At 32.0% G+C, this 5748-nt stretch overlaps 1 long non-coding RNA gene across 1 annotated transcript; it reads right to left on the reverse strand.

Moving 5' to 3' along the window:
• Window positions 1–734: 734 nt before the first annotated feature.
• On the reverse strand, window positions 735–4381 carry LOC130052100 (uncharacterized). Its single transcript, XR_008800461.1, has 2 exons — window positions 3939–4381; window positions 735–2278 (listed from the first exon to the last, which is right to left on the reverse strand). It is a non-coding gene; the product is annotated as an uncharacterized LOC130052100 (long non-coding RNA).
• Window positions 4382–5748: the final 1367 nt, after the last annotated feature.

Raw genomic sequence — 5748 nt, forward strand, 5'->3', positions numbered from 1 at the left:
ACGAACGATTTTTTGGATCGAAAGGTGTGCTGTTGATGAATATCAACTTTGAATTAAATCGAGAGCAATCCGGCATTATTTATTTTTGTGAGAGTTGTGGGTATTTTATTAATTATGTTGCTTTGAAAAATTAAAACAATATACTTATGTGGAGTCTACATCATTTCCATGCAGAATACACCCCTATGTGGTGTTTTTATCACAAGTTTGTGCAGGAATTCTAAAAGCTATAGAATTTTAATGCGTAAACAAACGAATCTGCTGTCCGACAAATCGGACCTTCAATGCTATAGAAAGTTTTTATTTAGACGACACCAACAGAATTACTAAGATCAAAATGAAAATAATTTATAGAACATGCATTGATATAACTAAAACTATTGCCGACATATCGAAAGTATAACGTTAACTAGGGCAAGTAAATGTATCAAGGATTTTTGAGCGAGTGACGTCATAGACTTCGTGGCTTAGTGGTAAAGAGCCCGTCCTTCAATCGGGAGATCCGGGTTCAATTCCTACCCGTGTCACTATATTTTTTTTTTAAAATCATAATGTTACCTACATTTTTCTTGGCGTTATTGAAAAATTTCTTTCTTTCAAGACACTGAAGATGAAATTATACCTGAATACAAATAAAAATCAATAGGCCTATGCAATCACAGAACACCAAGAAAATATGCAAGGATTACAGATTACATTTTTTAAAATTCATTGAAAAAAAACCCCCAAAATACTTTTTCGGACTTGATTTTATTTCAAAGTATGAACCAGCAAAAGATAATGGAAAGGAAAGTTTTTCCAATGCATCTAATGTACAGAAGAAAAGTCAGAAAAAATGTGAATCCATTAGCTATTCGTCATTTCCTGCAGAGTAAGAACTTTCTTGTTGAAACCACCACATGATATATTGTGTAGCAAGTGTAGACATGTGTGTCAGTAAATTCACATCCAACAAAATTGTCACAATCAATCTCGGCCACTTCCTGAGACAAAGTCTATACAGACAATTTCAATACCTCTCGACAGAACCAGGCCTGGGGTAATGGTAATTAAATGACAGCCAGTTTCAATGTAATGGGAGTGTAATGGACCATTTTTGCATTACAAGTAATGGTAATGTAATGCATACTGTACTGCACATTATTTTCCATTACATTTACACTACTTCAAATATTTGATGATATTTTGAATATTTAGAATAAGTCATTATATTAGTGATTGACTGAAGCATTTGAAACATTGATGACAATCAAATGCAATGAATAACTTAATAGATATGTTTCCTAACATTGCTGAATATTTTGTGTACTTATGTTAATGTATAATTAAAAATCATAATACAGAAATAATTTTTCTGCCATTTCTTTAATATCTGACAGTATGTTATGTAAATGTGTAATGTAAATTCACTCTCAAGTAATGTAATACATTATATTTCAAAATAGGAGTAATGGTAATGTGAAATTTTCTAGGTAATGTAAGGTGTTACATTGCTATGTAATTGACCTCAAGCCTAGATAGAACACCTTCTCATGCATATATGCAAGTGCCTTGGACCCCAACTTGTCATTTCCTCTTTTGCAAGATTTTCAGCATTTCTTCATAGAGATCATAATTCCAACTGCAAGGTGTCCAAGATGATGAATTCAGACCTGACCAGTGTTTTTGACAATTTGTTAACTTTTGACTCTGCACTTTTCATCAGGACAACCATTCTTGAACTCATTCAAAAAGTACATTATGACATTCATAATTCAACATGCAGATTTTCATTTGAATCATCAAATATGAATTCTTCCAATTAATAACCCCCACCCCCCCAAAAAAAACCACTTTAAAAACCTCCACAGGTATATTTCAAATGACATAGAACCATGGTATCAGGATGTCTCTGGAAGTGCCATGGGTTAATAAGGTTTAAACTTCAGAGTCGACATGTTTCTTCTAAGAAATATAGTCTTGTTTGGATCCAGTTTTTCCAGTTCTGATATAACTGCCTGATACTGTACAATGTAGGTGTCAATCTGGTCCCCCTATTGTGGGAATCTGTTTCCACATAACTGCTGTATAATCTGGTACCTTGCTATTAGCAGGCACAACAAGGAAGCTATTCCTGCAGTGATGTCCAACACTTATCTGCATGTGTCACTGATGCCACTATCATTGATGAATCTGATGGCAGTGATGAAAGCATTATTGAGGAGTAGGAATATGGATTCTTGTCAATCTGATTCATGTCACCCTTGCCATCAATTTTTGCTGGACATATTATATCATCCTGAAATTCAAATTACTCCAGTATTATATCATTATCAAAACTATATCATAAATGAAAGGTGAAGATAACAAACAGTGATCAATCTCATAACTCCTACAAGCAATACAAAATGGAGATTTGGGCAAACACGGACACCTGTATTATAATATTCATATAAAAGTTGTACTTTCATGCCCTCATGTATTTTCATTGATATAGAATTCAGAAAAATTACATTTATGTATTCGGTGGGAGATTGACATGTCTCCAACTAAACAATAGAGGACAGTTTAGCTACATGTACATTTCTGCATAAATAATTATATACACACACATTTCATTTGAATTTGATTCCCCATCTAATAATTTTTGTTGTAGCTAATGTTGATATATTATCTTACTTCACAATTATCAGCAAATTCACAAAATATTTTTATCTTTCATACTCTTTCTTGTGGTAGATGTATGGAAAAATTTAATATTCAATAATATAAAGGAGATAAGCTAACAAAAAATTATATGCTTAAATCATGGTAGTACCCATGAAATTCAACATTCTCTGAGTGATTCTATATCTAATCCCAATGCAGGCATGTAAGTTGTAAGTGTAATTGTTGAAATTAAGTTTGACATGTTTACAATTTATCTTGAAATAAGGCATATTTAAATTAGAAAACCAAACTATTCTTATGATTTTCTTGGCTTAATGGTGCTTTTAAGTATTTAAAAATTATTGAATGTAAAAATCATTCTGACTTTTCTAATCCATGTTTCCGCGTAAGGCCAAAAAAAAATAAATATATATATATATATATATATATATATATATATATATATATATATATATATATGTTAATTGGTTTCCACTCTCCCGACCTACCCTAATTAAACATTTCTGTTGACCCTAACACATTTTTTTCTATATTCTCACAGATTTTGCAAATGTCATCACTACAACAAGAATATATTTATTGACTTATGAAGTTATTTATTATGCACTAATACCAGACAGATTCCAAAACACAGAAACAGTTTTTGTTTACAGTAAATTGAAGAAATGTATCGATTCATCATATAACTTTTATTTGATTACTAAATAATCACTAAGTTAAGTTTAAACATAGTAGAATACTAGAATACCAAATCATTCGAAAATTATTCAACCTATAACCCCCCACATGCAGGCCTACATGTTACCCCAGTGACCTATACCATTATGGAAATATACATCTATATACAATTATATGTCTCTTTAACCTATACAAATACTTTTTAGACCATACAATGATACATGGAAAGTTCAAAGTGTAAAGTGAGTCAAACATCATGTAAGAAAATTCAAATAGACCCGAGAAGGCCATGCACTCGGAATTGAAAATGGCATGATCGTGAAACAGCTGATTTTTCTGATCAGCTGATATACATACAATTTTAAATCTTAACAATATATAATTATAATAGATAAACAATTAATCTATGTTGACAACAGTTAACAGATTTGTTGTGGGATTTCCAACAGCCCAATGCGTGAATATTATGAGTGTATGTCAACACACCACAGGCGCACCATACTATTCGTTCCATGCGACTTGTTTATTATTTTTAAGAGCAATTGGTACACCTATTTGGTTGTACAGTTTAACGAGTAGAGGTGAAGTATATTCATATTTCTAAAACTTACGTTGAAATGCGATGAGTACATCCTCTGCAACTTCCACGAACAGCGCAAACAGGCTAACGGTGCGGCGTGTGAAAATGGCCGAATGAAGGATTGAAAAATATGGTGTGCCATTCGGGCTATAAGTAGAATAACCTTATTGCGTATTGGGAAAGAAAATTTCTTTTTCAAGATCTTATTATATATTAAACCACTCATTGCATAATTATGTTTTACAATACGTTACCACTTCTAATAATATATAGCGACGTTGTATGACGTAATCTTAAAAAGTAGAGCAAATTATAGGATCTATACTAGTAATGTAAACCTAAAAATAGTGTTCTTTCACCAACTCTACATATAAAAACCAGTACATTATAGGAAAAGAACATGTTAGAGAATATTTCTAACAAAAAATTATTCACTTTGGACGTTAGGCCGAATTTTGATAAACATGGTCTTAGTCCTTTAGACTAAAGCCTTTGTTATATAGTGAGTCCCCACCCCTCCCCCAGAGATCAGAGCGTTTTCCCTGGGATGTATCACTATATACCCAAACTTCCGGGGGAGTCTCACTATATAGCCAGTCTTCTCCCTTTATAATGAGGTTTCCCACAATTACTTTAGTATCCGGAATAGTCCTTTTCGGTATAATATTCACGTGTTTATTGAAATGCAGTTAATTAAGTGCTCTTCAAAAAGTCTTAATTTGTACTATTTTTTTTAAAACCGTTTGTACGATTTTTTAAAATCGTTTGTATGATTTACTAAATTGTACAAATGACTTTCTAAATCGTATACATGATTTTTTAAATCGTACAAACGACTTTCTAAATTGAACAAACGATTTTCTAAATCGTACAAATGACTTTTTAATTGTGCAAACTGTTTCATAAATCGCACAAACGATTTTTTAAATCGTTTCTACGATTTGATAAATCGTACAAACGATGTTTTAAATCGTACAAACGACTTTTTAAATCATTCAAACAATTCCTAAATCGTACAAACGACTTTTTAAATCGTTTGAATGATTTAATAATCCCTAGATCCGTAATTAATTGTTAATACACCTACTAGAATTACTAACACCTCATGTACACTTATTGATCATTTCTACACTACCCCTCCTATAGCGAATTTCTCTCGGACTTGCAAAGAGCCAATTTAAATGCCCTAACAAATTTAGACAATCGTATTGACATTTTAGAAACATTTTTAAATATGTTTAATACCATTCTCAATAGGTAAGCTAAAGTGAAAACTAAACGGGTAAAAACTGAGTCTTGTTCAAAACGCAGCCCAGTTAAGGCTATCCGAAAAAAAATCACAGTGCTGTTATAAATGTACCTCTGTGCACTTCGCACCATATGACGCCACAATGAAAAAGTACGTCTCAGCGCATATATTCTGATAGTTGTATCGCGGGGAAAGTGTCATAATAGTCGTTATTTACTACTGTTATCAAGTGATTTTTGTTCTCTAGTAATTTGAATCCATTACAACAACAGCACCACCCTTATCGGCTTCTTTTATATTGATATACATAAATGAAAACGTTCATGTACACAATGACCCCAGCACTTATATTGAAACATTATGATTTGGGGTTTTAATGGATGAGACAAGCTAAAACGATATAGATACTAAACGATCTAATGCATAAAGTCATAGACAAGGAAGTACTCCAATCTGTCTCATCAGACTTGAATTATAATTTCTGTATGAAAAAAAAATTATATAGCGTTTAGGTCCACCATTGTATAATAAATGATCTTACCATAAAACCTTCGGCCATGATTCATTTGACATTAAATCCTATTCAAAAAGA

This window comes from Ostrea edulis, chromosome 2 (genome assembly GCF_947568905.1).
Source record: "Ostrea edulis chromosome 2, xbOstEdul1.1, whole genome shotgun sequence".
Classification (NCBI taxonomy): domain Eukaryota; kingdom Metazoa; phylum Mollusca; class Bivalvia; order Ostreida; family Ostreidae; genus Ostrea; species Ostrea edulis.